Genomic DNA, 15,972 nt, shown 5'->3' with positions numbered 1-15,972 from the left:
GGGAAATGATAATTGTCACGTAATTAGATAGGGAGATGGGTTAGGGTAAGTGTTGATGCGTATTCCCTTTTAGTATTTACCACAGGCTTGCCGTGACATGAAAGAACGGTGCTGCGGATGGCTCTGCCCCCTGATGACCATTGGTGGAGGACAGCAGACGGAGGACTAATGAGGCGCTCCGTTGGGAGTTACGAAGACCCTGGAGCATGCGGCAGCCTGATTGGAGGACTGAGAGAAAGGGAGAAGATATATCTGCGGATGGTTCCGCCCCCTGATGACCATTGGCGGAGGACTAATGAGGCACTCCGTTGGGAGTTAGAGACCCTGGAGCATGGGGTGGCCTGATTGGAACATTGAGAGAAAGGATATCTACGGACGGCTCCGCCCCCTGATGACCATTGGCGGAGGACCGCAGACGGAGGACCAATGAGGTGCTCCGTTGGGAGGACCAGAGACTCGTGAGCATGAAACGATCTGAATGGGAGAGAAAAAGATATAAAGCAGCTGGCGGGGTTTGCTCAGGCCCTTTTTGCTCTTGCCTCGTGCCTCTCTTCGTTTTGCTCTCGTGTTCTGCTGGCTCTGGGTATGGGACCAGATGGTGGGCAGACCTGCCTCTCTCTCCTGCTCGCTCTTGGCGCATGAACTGGGTTCCCTGGCGGCTGTGAGCAGTTTGGGTCCACACCACAGGAGGTCCACGAATCAAGAACACCACCACGGGCAAGCCTGACGAACTAGTCACGTTTTTTTGTGAGTGTGTGCATGTGTGTACCTGGCGCCTCAGAGGGTTTGAATTTCGTGTACAGATTTTATTTGATTCTTTACATTTTGTTGTATATACATTGAAATTGTTTGTGCTTTCCCTCACGCCCGAATCAACACCACCCTTCGTCGAATCGCCTACGGATCCCTCCTCTTGCTGAGCCTTTTTATCGCTCTTGTTGGTAAATAAATAAACGCTATTTACTCAGTAAAGTGCCACGTGCCACCTTTCTCGTCCCGTTTGCTATAGAGCGCTCAAAACCACCACCCTTTGGTTATAAAAATAAACCGCCTCCATCGTTTTGGCTCATCTTACGTTGGCGGGATTTGTTCAAGTCCTGTGAATGCCACAATATTTTAACTCAAAATTTGATGTCATTCCTTGTGGAACCTTTTGCCTTCTTTCAACTTTGCTTTACGTGGGAAGTGTGGGGATTTGCAATGGCACACCATCGACTTCACTCTATTTGGTTTAGTTTTAAAAAAAATTGTGTATCAATGCTTAACGTGGAGAAACAAGACACAGGAAAATGGATGTGGACTGTGTGCCCACTGTTAACCAGGTAAACCGAGAGGTGAACGCTTCCTTTGAGTAGACGACCATGGAGACCAATGGGCATCTACATTACCATTTTGACATCACCTAATAGGGCAATTTCTAGAGAAAGCAAGTGCAGTTTTCGGCAAGCGAGCATGGCCACAAGGAAATTTTCTAATGTGATAGGACCAACACAGTGGCCTCAAAGTATCACAAGCAAGAGGGCTTAGCTCTGTCATGGAGCAAGAGCAAACAAACAGACTACTAAGACTATAAGGCAGGGCTTTCTGGTTGTTACCATGGAATTATAAAAATTTGCAGCAATGTTTGGAGGAATAATAAAAAAAAAATAACAAGGAGCTGATACTCTCGGTCCCCACCATTTGGGTGGTATGAGGAATAGATCTGTGTGATATGAAAGTTAAATCTTGAAATATCCCGTACACAAGCCATTACCGAGATGGTTTCCATGGCAACATAATTCAGCCAATCACAGCCATGACCTATTCAGGTTGCAATTATGTCATGAGGAATAGATATCTGCAATATGAAAGCAAAATGTTCAACGGTTTTTGAAATACTGCGTACACAAAAGTACATGGATGGATGATCGGTTGGCCGGTCGGAGCTCAATTTAATATCCCAGTCTCCGACCTTGTCGGAGGGGTGGGGAACACACCAAAAAAGGGGTGGGGGACAAAAATAACTATCAAAAATAGTTCATATTTGAACAACAATGAGATTGAAGAATCTGCTGTACACGTATTGGTAAATCGACATACAATCGGTGGAGAAAGTAATCAAAAGTAACATGGAATCTTGTACAATTGAAGGCCAGGTTTTAATTTATACCTTGAAACATATCTAGAGGGGAAAACTTTCTTTGCTTTCTTCACTGGCAGCTGAATGCATTAGAGCATACGATAATCAGTCACCTGCATTGTCGTAATGTAGGCATTCCTTAAAAAAAAAAAAATTGACACTCGTAGTAATGACTCATCTCTACCCTGATAAAACTGGAAATGAACCGTTTTATTGCTACACTAAAACAAGCAGCCAGTCGAATGGCCCCAGGGAGAAAGAGCTATGGTAGACTGCATCAGAAAGTTGTCTCGAGATTCTGGTAATCCTAATCTCTTGACAAGTTAATAATCGTGCAAACTCATGACTATGAACTTTGACAAATGACCTAAATATATGCAGCTACATCCAGGCAGGCAAAATGTGCACCAAAAGGACACAAGACACCTTGATTGGTAGGTTGTATGACCAAAGAAAGACTTTTTTCCCATTACCTATGAAAATGAGCTGCAACTACCCCACCTCACTTGTCAAACATCTACAGTTAATAGAAGAAAGTATCTAGCTAGTGCTAAACACTCTTCACTAAGGATTCCACATTATGGTATGGCAGGATAGCTGAGAGATATGTGCATTCACCTTTGTGCTGGCTTTGAATCTCGTTTTAACCCAGCTGTAGACTGTCACCCTGGTGTTTCATATGCAAGTCAATGTATCAATGTGTGCGCCTTCCATCGGAAGGACGTTAAGCCAGAGGACTCATCTGCTAGCACAGGCTGATTATGGACCTTAAAGATGCCACAATGTCATTTGAAAAAGAGCAAGTGATTTTTTTTTGCCAGTATTCTGGCCAAATTCCAAATTCCTGCCTTAACCAATAGTGGGGACTGCATCAATGGCACAGCCAAACCCAAGAAATGATCCAACATACAGCTCGGTGCCTCACAGAAAAAAATGAAGGATTCCACACTATGCCTTACGATACTTCACCTCACCGTCAGGGTGACAGCAGATTCCCTCTCTGCCGATCTGGAAAGACAATATGCTAGTTTCACAAAGGAACATGCCATTCATTCCAGGAAAATCTCACATTTTCCAGTAGGATTGCCTAAGCAAGCACATATGTTTTATTTTTTCATGATCAATCACTGTAAGAGGTTCAGTCACTTGAACTTCTGGGTCTCACACATCAGTCAAGACCTCTCATGTGAAGACCATATAATCAAAGCCTGCCTTCAAAGCCAGTTTTATTTAGACTGGGCATCCACCAAGTCCTTCCTTGCAAAAAAAAACAACTTCTGATGGCATGCAGAACCTTCATCTGCAGTTATATGGAGTGCTGCTCTCCCATATGGGCTGACATCCCTTCTTCATAGCAGTATCTCCTACATGCTGTGACATCCACAAGTCTCAACATGAATGCATAGGGCCTGCTGCTGTCATCCACATATAGGTTAGTCTGGCATTCACTGGTAGATGTTGATGGTTCCACAATCCCATTCAAAAGAGTAGCGTTGCTGTTTGCCGATACTGTGGCCAAATTCCAATTTTCTAAATCCTGAAAATATGATTTCCTCGGGAAGCTCTGGGGTTTTGGCATTGTAACATTTGCCATGTTGAACTCAATTGTGAGGAATGAGTTATTGGTCTGCACTCAAGAGTGGGTCGTGACGTCTGGCCGTTTTTTCCTATCCCTCCTGAGTGTTATGTGGGACACGTTTTGAGATCTTTTTTACTGAACCTGATGAAAAATACTAAACAAGCAGAAACGACTGCCGAATATGGCTCCTGGGAAGCAAACTGCAACAGGAAAAAGTCCTATACTATATGCAGGGTCCCAAGGAATCTTAGACGTGCACAAGTGTAAACAGGCCATTTGCTGCTTAACTACAGTGTGACAGAATAATTCCATTTATACATTGTTATGCATAGTTCATTTGCGCATAACCTAAAGGCTTATTGACATGTGTTGAGTCAGGGATAAAGTTTGTTTAATTCAATACTCTGAAGGCAAACTCAAGGTGTCCAGCAATTACCAATAGAGCACGAGGGCAAAAGTTTGCTCGATCTTGATTTTCAGGACTTGTACAGATCATCTAATCATGGCTGAATGATACTTTTGCCTTTTTCGGTTTAAAGCAGGAAGTACCAGAAAAGTTACCAATGACCCATCACCCCCTCATCCCATCCCTCCCCTCCCCATGTGTGTGTGTGGGGAAGGGTGGGGGTGGGATGAGGGAGGTGGTGGGTCAAAGGTGGGGGCGCACAGGGGGGATGAGGGGGGGGTGGGGCGGGGAAAGAATACTGGTTCTGGCTCACTTTTCCCCATGTAAATGAATGGGGGATTTTCAGCCATGAAATTTTTCTTTTTTTTCCCCTAAAAAAAAAATCCCCTTTTTAGCCCAAGGTATATTTATTTGTCTCCCCTTTTAACCTGGAGCCTGGTGTTGGCTTAGTGGTTAGGGTGGCGGCTTGGGATCCCAGGGTCCTGAGTTCAAATCCCGTTGGCTGCTGAATTAACACCAGGGGGTTGACTCAGCCTGCCATCCTTCCGAGGTCGGCGAAATGAGTGCCAGTGTACTGGTCCCGGTGTATGCCCCGGTTAGAATAGGTGTACCATATCCCTGTGTGTCGTAAGAGGCGACCAGGGTTGGTGTCAGGAAGGGCATCCGGCCATAAAACATTGCCTCAAGAAAAAGCCAAACCCCTGCACAGCAGGGAAAAATGGCTGTAAAAACGGTAATTTTTTTATTTCCCCTTTTAACCTAGGGGCTCTCTATTCAAATAGCCCATACAACAAGATAAAGATTTGTTAAAGGTGATTCGAAAGAAATATCTGAAACGTCTAAGCCCCGGGACACTCTTTATCAAATAACCAATGCATATTGTTTAGCTCACTCATTGAACCTATAAACATTTGTTCATTCTCAAATTCCTTCAATAGTTTAATTTTCTTTGCACAATAATCCCCATCTAAAATATTGAAAAACAAAACATTTGAATCTTTATATTTTTTAAGATACCCCTTTTGTGCCATTACGAAATGATAAACTTCTCTTAATGATCTCATCTGGCCACCGCCCGAGTTGCAAATCATTTTTGTACATAAACCATGCCAGAAAAAAAGTTTTGTTTCAAATGTTTTCAGTTCATGCCGTGAAAATGAGGAAGTGTTTTTGACACGGCCGTGCTGTGTGAATGAGGAAGTGGTTTTGGACTGTCATGCTGTGAAAAAATAGGAACTATTCTGTGAGACAAGGTCTCGTGTTTATATTTTATCTCAGAACACGAACTGAAAACATTTGAATCAAAACTTTTATGGCGTGGTTTATGTCCAAAACCGATTTGCAACTCGGGCGGTGGCCAGATGAGATCATTAAGAGAAGCTTGTCATTTCCTGTGCCCACACCCAATGATTAAGCAATCTCCTCATCGTTGCTTTATAAGCGGTTCGCCAGACAAAGTTTCTGCCAGACGGGATTTTCATTTTTACAACTGAGGCATGGACGATATTTCTTCCGATGAAGCCAACAGCCCACTACAGAGTTGGTAAGTTTGTGTATGCTTTTCTCTTTGAACGATGAAGCAAATGATTATTAATTAAATCATGATAATTCTGATATATATATATATATTTTTTCCCTGACAGGGCATTGGAAGAAATTGAGTTCACATATCACGACGTGGTTCATGAAATTAATACTCTTATTGAAGAGATCAATGATTTTAGAAGAGAATTGAAAGACATTTTCAATGAGTGGCATGAAGTCTTATCACGTCCTCTCATCTCGAAGGAATTAAACCAATGGTGAGACACGTGTGTGTGCCTCTCTCTCTGTCTGTCTTTCTACCTACCTCTCTCTGCTCTTATTGAAGAGGCCAATGATTTATAATGACTGGTCTCTGATCTCGAATGAATTAAACCAATGGTGAGGCACGTGTGTGTGTGTCTATGTGTGTGTGTATGTGTGTGTGTGTGCGTGTGTGTGTGTGTGTGTTGCTTTCCCTGTCTGTCTCTTCATCTATACCCTTGACTTATTTTTTTTTTTTTTCAGCACTATCGCACAACATCAGCTGTTGAAGCAATCTTGTACAACACATGATTTTCTGGAGGTAAATATTTCTGAATTATTATTAATATCACTCGTACAACACATGATTTTCTGGAGGTAAATATTTCTGAATTATTATTAATATCACTCTCTCTTTAGAATGTCGCCTTATGTTGGTTGCATCATTAGTTTGGACGTGGTTTTGTCAGTACACTGGAATTCATTTTATTGACCTTGAAAGGATGACAGGCTCCTGGTGTGTTAATTCAGTGGTCAACGAGGCTTATTCATATTACCATGTAATTATCTTTATAGAACCTAATTATTATCCACTTTTTGTTTCAAAACAGAATATGGTGTCTGAGTTTCGAAATCACAAGGCATCTGAAGAAGATTGCTGGGAAAGATTGTACATTCTCGCAAATGAATATTTAATATTTTCAATATTAATAAATTATATTTGTTTTGTTTACAATTACTTGATTCTGAATTACAAGAAAAGAATAAAAGAGATGTAAAGGGGGGGGTTGGGGGGAGGTGGGGGGTTGGGGGGAGGGGGTAGGTGCGCTCCCCAATGACCCATCACCCCCTCATCCCATCCCTCCCCTCCCCATGTGTGTGTGTGGGGAGGGGTGGGGGTGGGATGAGGGAGGTGGTGGGTCAAAGGTGGGGGCGCACAGGGGGGATGAGGGGGGTGGGGCTTGTGTGGGCGGGGCTTGTGTGGGCGGGGCTTCGGTGGGGGCTTGTGTGGGTGGGGTGTGTGTGGGAGGGGCTTGTGTGGGCGGGGTGTGTGTGTGTGGGTGGGGCTTGTGTGGGTGGGGCTTGTGTGGGCAGGGGTTTATGTGGGTGGAGCTTGTGTGGGCAGGGGTTTATGTGTGTGGAGTTTTTGTGTGGAGCTTGTGTAGGCAGGGCTTATGTGGGAGGGGTTTATGTGGGCAGGGTTTATATGGGCAGGGGTTTATGTGGGTGGAGCTTGTGTGGGAGGGGTGAATGTGGATGAGGCTTATGTGGATAAATGGATGGGTGGAGAGATGGGGGGATGGGTGGATGAGTGGAGCTTGTGTGGATGGGTGGATAATTTTTTAATTAAATAAACATGTTGTGTGTGTGGGGAACTAATTAACTAATCACTAATTATGTGAATATGATGAATATGGGTGGAGCTTGTGTGGGGTTTGTGTGTGTGGAGCTTGTGTGGAGTTTTTGTGTGGAGGTTGTGTGGAGCTTGTGTGGGGTTTGTGTGGGGTTTGTGTGGGCAGGGCTTCGGTGGCAGGGGCGTGTGTGGGCGGAGTCAAATAGGGGCGGAGTCAAAAATTTCAATTTATTGGAGCTTGTGGGGGGGTGTGTGGTGGGGTTTGTGTGGGGTTTGTGTGGGCGGGGCTTGTGTGGGCGGGGGCTTGTGTGGGTGGAGCCAAAAAGGGGCGGAGTCAAAAAATTTCAATTTATCTTTGTATTTTGTAATTCCTGTGAATAAAATGAACCTAAAATCTCTTCCCCTTCCAAATCATATATCTTATAAGTCCAAGGAACCGTATCTATTACATCAACAATTTTAAAAAGCTCGTTGGTCCATCTTTTCGTATAACCTTTTTCAAAATGAGATTTCCACCGATATATTCTTACGATATCACCAACTTTGAACTTAGGTTTTCTGACATTAATCTCTTTTTCATATTTTAATTTTGTAAATGTTTCTGATGGTTTCATATTTGTTGCCGTGTGAATCGTGTCATTATACTTATCCACAATATCCTGAATAAAAGATGACCATTGTTGTGAACCGAGTTGTGTGAATTTTTTATATAGTCTCTCTTTTAAGGTACGATTAAAACGTTCAACAACAACTGCCTTCCCTTCATTAAAGGTACTGTATAATGTAATACTGTTATTTTTTAGAAAATTCATAAATGTCTTGTTATAAAACTCTCTACCCTCATCAGTCCACAATTTTTTAGGTTTTCTCTTACTTTTATTAAATATCTGTTGAAAAGCTAACATAAGAGTATTACCTGTTTTGTTTTTTAAAGGGACAACCCACACATATCTACTCCTCAAATCAATAACGGTTAAAGCATACTTGTACCCCTTATCATTATTGAGTTCAATCAAATCAGCAGACCAGATATAATCTACTTCCTTGGAATAAACTTTCCTTCTCTGAAACTTTGTGAATATTGGTTTATGTAATTCATCAGCTAATTGCTCTTCAGTCTTAATGGCATCATTAGAGCCTATAAGTTTTTGAATTTCCAAGTCCAAGTTTCAATTTAGCACTGATCATCTTCTTCACAATGAACCGATCAACTTTTTCTCTCAAGGTTGGATTTTGTATCAGAGACAAATTATACAACATTTCTCTATCGGCTTCATGCTTTTCTTGCAACGTTGTGGTATTCCCATAATCAATATCGTGTCTCATGCACACTTCATCAACTCTATTGATAGGCTTACTCCAGGATTTAGGATTGTCTGCCTCATCTAATCTTTTATCCAAGTTTGTGCCTGGGCCACAGAAAGAATACCCTGGAAGATGTAATTCCCCTGGTATTCCAGTAGTTGTAAATTTACTTCCTGATAAAAACTTTTGGATATCTCCTCCTAGTTTGTGTTGGGAGATAAATTGATTTTTTTGAACCACACACCGAACATATACCTTTTTGTATAACCCTGTTATTTTTACTTTTAATATATGAAATATTTTTAGTATTAGTTTTCTTTTTACATTTGAGACAATAACTCATTTATTTATGAGAAAAATTCCTGCAGAGTGCAAAAACCTTTTTAGTTTCCAACATGCACATTTGAATCTTAATTTTTAAAACATAAAGAATCCTTAGAAATGCCTTCACTCTCTCCTCCATTTATTTAAGAAAAAAAAAAAAATGAAAAACTTGAATTAAAATCCATATCTTGTCGATGCTAATAGTCTTGTCGAAAGTATTGCAAATAGACTTGTCAATTCTTTCTTTTCCTCCTCGGTGGGTTGAGTTATTTTCTGTAATACCCTTAATCTTTTTTTAATCTCACTGGTTTCCATATTTTGATATTTATTTTGTCTCGCTCTTTCCTCCCTCTCCTCCTTCTCTCTCTTCTCTTTTTCCTCCTTCTCTTTCTTCTCCCTCTCCTCCCTCTCCTTCTCTTTCTTCTCCCTCTCCTCCCTCTCTCTCTTCTCTCTCTCCTCCCTCTCTCTCTTCTCTCTTTCCTCCCTCTCTCTCTTCTCCCTCTCCTCCTTCTCTCTCTTCTCTCTCTTCTCCTTTTCCTCCTCTTCCCTCTCTTCTTCAACTCCTTCCTCATCCCTTACTATCCTTGAATCGCTTACACCCCATAGAATATTATACATATATTCATCAGGATTTCTTGTTATTCCTGTATCCAAAATAATTTTTTTTACAACAGGAAACCAATAAAATTTCTTTTGAATTTCTAAAAGAGCCTTACCTTTTCTTAACTTTATAATTTTTTCATTATTTAACATTCTAATTAAATCTAAAGTTGTCGGTTTATCAACATCAGCATAATGCCAATCTTTTATTGAAAATACCTCATTCTTATGTTGTAGAACATATTTATTAAAATACCGAATACCCTTTTCTTGAAGGTATGCTTGGACACAGAAATGATAATTTTCTTGAAGCCTTCTTGCTGTCATTTATGTATTAGAAATATATGTTAGAACAATATTATGGCACGAAACACCTCCCCATCTTCCCATAGTTAAATCATTTTGTATTTCCTTACTTATTATATATAATCCTGTTTTTTCTGTTTTCATGAGATAAACAAGGGCAAAACCATTATTATATTTACCCTTATTAAATTCTTTTATTTGTTGTTTACTAATCGTAGCCCCACAAAACTCATTCTCGATACCAAGTGGATAATATTCTTCCTTACGAGACTGATTTAATTGTTCCAGGTCTTCGAGGTTAATTTTAAATGACCAATTATACCCTAAATCATTCATATCATACCCCCATTGTTCTATTCTCATACAAACGATACGCCCTTCTTTATAAAAATTTATTTTAATTCGAACTGTGAATTCTGTATGACCTGGAGATAATATCAACACTTCTGTATCTTTGGAATACACGGCTGTTTTATTTAAGGATATATATTGTGATAAATCGCTTAATCTCACCAAGTCATTCGCGTCAGTCGGGCTTGGATAATTTTTTAATTTATAAGCATTTTTCATGTTAATATTTTTGGTTATATTATATTTATGTCGTTCAGCCTGTGCCTTTGTGTAATAATTTGATAAATCAATATCCAGTTCTTGAGATACACCAAAGATAGAACCATCTTTACCAACATAAGTCATTTATATTAGATTAAAAATAATATCATAAATTTTTTTATTTTTGTTGAGTTGAAATAACACATATAGGCATAATTGGCCACAACACTTGGAATTTAATTCTTGGACTTGAAATGTTTGATAAACACCATTCTGTAAGAATTTTATGACTTCAACAGGTGGTGGAAGACCAAAACTATCAAAATAATATTTTTCTTGACTATTAAAAATACAAACCCAATGAGAACCGTTCCCATTATTATCTTCTAAGTTCATAATAATATTCTTTGTATGTTTCGGCACATTTGTTAATTCATCTCTCATACAAATAACCACATTATGAATTTTTAATTTCTTACAATATTTGACAAGTTGTAAATTTGATGTTGTATTCTTTCCAAATTCTTTCAACCACTCATCAATGCTCATTTATTTATTAGAAAGATATAATCCATTACCTCTTTTCGTTAATTTTACACCTGCTTGTGCTATAGAAGAAAGCATATCTCCAACTAGCAATCTCGCTTTATCAGGCAGACCTTCAAGTTTTTCAGCAAAATCGACAATTACACCACTTCCACTAATTTGTTTCTCCAACTCTTTGTTATGTCTTTCCAATTCTTTTTGAGCCTGGAGTTGAGCCTTCCTTTCATTGGCAGTTTTCACCGCTGTTGAAATACCACCCGTCAATGCTCCAACCGCACTTAAACCAGCAAATAAAGGAATTAGAAATGGGAGAAATCCTCCACTCGTCTCTCTTATTGAATATTTTTTCAACATTGGTTTTGTCATTTTAATTTTAAGTGAGCCAGTGTCATTCAAGATTTTAACCTGTTCTCTTGTGAGAAAAACATCAATTCTTACTGCTCCTTTTCTCTGAATTGTATTAACGTTAATCGTACAAGGCTTTTGATTTTGAACACAAGATGATAGTTTATGAAGATTGATTTGATTAACATATACCCCAGTTGGTACTTTGCCACTCATTTATTTAACAAAAAATTATGTGAGACTAATCATCACACCATTATCTGTATTAATCTGCAATTCTGTTTCTTCCAAAAGCAAACAATATGTATCAACTTCTTCACTCTCTCCTCTTTCAATGTATAGGGAAGTATCCACTCGATTAGACTTTATAGTTTCCTTTTGAGCGCTCAGGTCAAACGCATAGATTGTATACAAACTTTTAAATGCTGTCATATCCAAAATAGGTTCTTTATTTCCATTACTTTCACACACCTTTTGGTAAGACTTGTATGCTTCAGCAAAATCATTTTTTTCCCAATTAATTTCCAATCTATCTCGTGGGTAAAATGTTCCATCTAGAGAAACGCGAAGTTGTTTCACCTTAGCATTATCACTCAATGCATTATTCTTATCAGTCGCAGTATCACCATCTGGCTTTTTAAAAATGATCCACAGATATCGTGGCTTTCCTTCCAGAACACCCAAATTCCACGTGTAAGTAGTTTGATTGAGTTTAACGTGTTGACATCTTCTTTTGAGGTATGATACACTGAGTGGTTTCTTTGAGTTAAGTCTTCGATTCAACATCTCTTCTGTTTTAAGATTAGGAGTATATTCACTGATATACCAACTCATTTCCTCAATTACAAATTTATTCTGATCACCAAAAGCACTACCAACACCAAAAAGCAATCGATTTTCATTATCATTCCTTTGTAGTTGAAATCTAATTTTAAGGCCATACAGAACTTTATCATGATCACAAAATCCAAATATACCTTTAAGAGGAACTGCCACAGTAAAACTATTTTCTGCTTTTGTATCATCATTATACATTCCTTTCCTTTGAGTATACCCAGGGTCTGTGTTTGTTCCCGTTGACATATCAGGAATAAAACCTTCGACAGACCCCTTTCCCATTCTATCACTGAATGTATAGAGTGTAAATTTTATCATTTCAGATACAGCAGAGACATAATCAACTGCTTCAACTTCTTGTGTTCCAATATACAAACGCACACTATCAAACATTTTCCAGAAGAAATCATTTACAAGTGTAGCGTTTGTGTTATTCCCAGCCTTAGTGAATTTAAATTTACACAACAAGAAACTTTCGGAGAGATTCAAATAGGTTTGTTGATTATTTATTTCAAAACTTTTTGTACCATTCGTATTCCAGTCTGTTCCAGTTATTGCATTTACCTTGAAGTAATCTTCTTTTTTAGTGGAGTTTGAGATAATAATAGTATCATCCAAATCATAGATACTATCAATTGCTTCCATACTTGTATTTATTTAGGAAAAAAAAGATGTTAAAACTTTTGAAACCCTGATCCAAGTATTTGAATTATTTTCTGTCGTTCTTGGGGGGACAACTGAGTTTTGCCTTTCTTAATTTCTTTTATTGCTTGTAATTTATGAGATTCCTTCTGGGCATCTTTTATACTCTTTACAGCACCTGCAACATTTCCCACAGCAGAAGCAGTTGAACCAATTAGATCTTTATGTTTAAGAATAGTTGAACCAATACCCATGAGAGTATCAATTATCCCATCTCCTCTAAATTGATGCCCAACACCCCTTTGTCTCTTAGGTTTATAGTATCCTCTACCAAGATACATACCTTCACCCTTGTAGTATGGGGAAAGGAACATCCCATCCCCTGTAATTATTTTATATTTTCCCAACTCGTGTTTCCTCACAATAACCATCGTATTTATTTATTGGAAAACTTCACGTAGGTGAATTCTGATGGATATAACTTCTCCATTAAAAGAAATCACACGATTATCTTGGTCGGTTATCCTAAAATTTACTCTGTGTATGGTTTTTCCTGACACAGGTAGATAAACCAAATTTTTGGGTTCCATATTGAATTTATAACCAATTGGGGTTGAGTATGCGCTGAATGAAAATATTGTATTTGTTTTTTCCCATCATTATAAGCACCATCAATCAAATCACAGTGAATTAACACCGAATTTATTCCTGAGGATATTTGAATGACATTATCACTGTAAAACGTCCCATTAGTTTCAATCTTTTTTGAGGAGAAACCCAATAACTCTCTAAATGAATTATCAATTGTGAAATCAACCTTGTAGTTATTTTTAACTTTAATCGTTGATTTTGAAGTATGTTTTTGAATGTTTATAACAATATTTTTTGGTTCATCACCCTGTTCTTTCATAAGACGAGCAATTTCGGAAGATATTTGAGAAATCTCATATGCTCCGGGTGAGACTGTTATCGTTTTGTATCCACTTCCTGGATTATAACTAAACTTGTCATTTTTCTCGGTTATATTAAATAAGGTATTATAAGTTTCCATGGACAATAAAGATGCCTCATATTCTTTTGTTGTGTCAAGTTGTAGTGGGTATGGGAATGAAGATGTGTGGTCGCTTGTTGTGAAATTGAAACTAAGGATTGTGCTTCTCATCTTATTTAATATGAGATAAAATGTCTTTATATTGATATTTATTAATTATTTTCATGTTCATCAACTGGTCTAAAATGGCTGATGCTTCATTAAAACAATTGTTATTTCCAGCCTTCTTACTGCCTAACAACAATAACAGTCTATTAACTAATTGCGATGGGTCATTTGGAAGAAAACTAACACCTGAACCAAGGATACTTAAAGCCTGAATAATGTGTTTCTCCTTCTCATTCTTCCTACTTTTACCAGAAAGAATAACCTTATAATTTAGAGTGTTCAGCAGATCAATATATACTCTATCATCATTATTTTCCATATCCAATGGTTTATCAATATACTTTGATTCATCCCTCACAGTTGAACCTTGTCTTCCATCTTTTGTGAGAAGAAACATTAATCTTGGAGTTAGTTTAACAGGGGGTTGAGCAGAACCCAAGAACCTTAATTCATCATTAAATATCAATACCTTTTCTTGAACAAGATGAAATATTGCTGATTGTTCTGTTGGAATGAGTCCTGCTTTGGTTTTTGAATCCGCTGAATATTCATTGTTTTGAAGAGCATTCACAATATAATCAGGTGGTCGATTAATCTCTTCCAGTTGTTGAAATAAACCTTCATCATCATATTCTAATTCTCCTAAATGCTCTAATTCTTCCTCCGTCATTTGACTGAAATCTTTTAACATTTGAAGTTTTTTAGGAGTATATTCTACCGTGGGAACTGTGGAAACATCTTTCATTTTTCCTTGGGAAGTTTTTAAAAGTGGTTTAAAAAATTTCTCTTGTTTTCTTTCAAATGCTTCTTCGCCCGTTAGTTTCTGTCTGCGTTTCTTCTTTATGTCTTCCTGCTGTTTTACAACTTTTGAAACCAACTCTTGATGTTCCCTAAATCTTCTTGCTCTTTCTTTCGCATCCATTTATTTATTGAAAAATATCATTTAATATCTCATCTTGTTTCACAACAATATATTTATATTTTTCAGTCGTGTGTTTCATGTAATCCCCAAATTCCTTTTTACTACATAATGTAGAACAATTGTCTCTCCAAAAATTGTTTATATCTATTGAATTTAACTTGAATAAAATAAAAGTATTAGCATTGTTTCTGATGGAACGACGAGGAAGCTGAAAGTACGATTGACTAAGATAAATACAATTACAAGAAGAATGTCTCCCTCTTGTGTAGTAGCTGTCCATTACCGTTTGGTTTCTCTCATTAACACAATCATCAAAGATAACGAGGTTCTTTTTGGATTTATCCAAATCTTGGGGAGACGGTATATCATCCGTATTATCACTCAGAATACAAGTTATCGGTTTTGATTTCTTTTTACATCTCTGTGTATCACAAAATAGTTGTATTATATCTTCAATGTTAAAATCATTTAGGTTTTTTGAAGTTTAAATAAACCGATTATATCTTCTTTTTGAAGACCAGCATTAAAACCTTGTGAGAGTAGTTGATACTCTGGTTGAAAACTCGACTTTGTGAAAATTATTAAATTATCATAATCTAAAAAGTTGGGAGTGAGGAGCATCTTTAAAAGTAAGCAGGTTTTTCCACATCCACTTGAACCAACTATGAGGCATCTTAATGAATTTGGGAGATTTTTATGGTTGTCAAATTTTATCTTATTTTCCCAAATAGGTAAAAAATCATTCATTTATATATTTGGAAAACAGGTTATTTAATTTATTCTTGGCTTTTTTCGAAATTCTATATTTTATCCTAAGTTCAGGTTTAATTTCAAGATAATCCATTATTTTATTTATGCAATATCTTGTGTTGATATTTCCCTGAAAATCACATCCATGAATAAGATATAACAACAATCCTTTGAACATTTCTCTAATACGTTCAGTTTCTTCCCTTGTAAGGAAAGGTGTGTTCTCACCCTCGTTCTTTACATTCATTTCTCAAATCAATCTTGTAAAGTAATTCATTTTTGGTGTAAATCTAAAAGAATTATTTTCCTTTTTATATTTTTGATTATCATTAATTAGAAGATAATCACAGAATATACATTGTTTATAGGCTTTTGACTCTGTGTTTAATCCCCGTCTTTCACACGCAGGACAATTCTCAAATTTGTCATATGGAGAATCAT

The 15,972-nt window shown here is 37.9% G+C and overlaps 1 protein-coding gene and 1 long non-coding RNA gene across 7 annotated transcripts in view; one reads left to right on the top strand and one right to left on the bottom strand.

Annotated features, from left to right (window-relative positions):
• Positions 1-15,972, bottom strand: part of DNAJC5 (DnaJ heat shock protein family (Hsp40) member C5) — an 86,237-nt gene that overhangs the window by 3,244 nt on the left and 67,021 nt on the right. The window lies entirely within an intron of this gene.
• Positions 4,409-6,665, top strand: LOC147034042 (uncharacterized). The gene is made up of 3 exons (XR_015059660.1): positions 4,409-5,906; positions 6,154-6,211; positions 6,501-6,665. It is a non-coding gene; the product is annotated as an uncharacterized LOC147034042 (long non-coding RNA).

Source organism: Eptatretus burgeri, chromosome 1, assembly GCF_056783735.1.
Source record: "Eptatretus burgeri isolate ZD-2024b chromosome 1, Ebu_testis_v1, whole genome shotgun sequence".
Taxonomy (NCBI): Eukaryota; Metazoa; Chordata; class Myxini; order Myxiniformes; family Myxinidae; genus Eptatretus; species Eptatretus burgeri.
The sequence above is the reverse complement of the archived record's forward strand: the minus strand, read 5'-3'. Positions and strand labels throughout refer to the sequence as shown.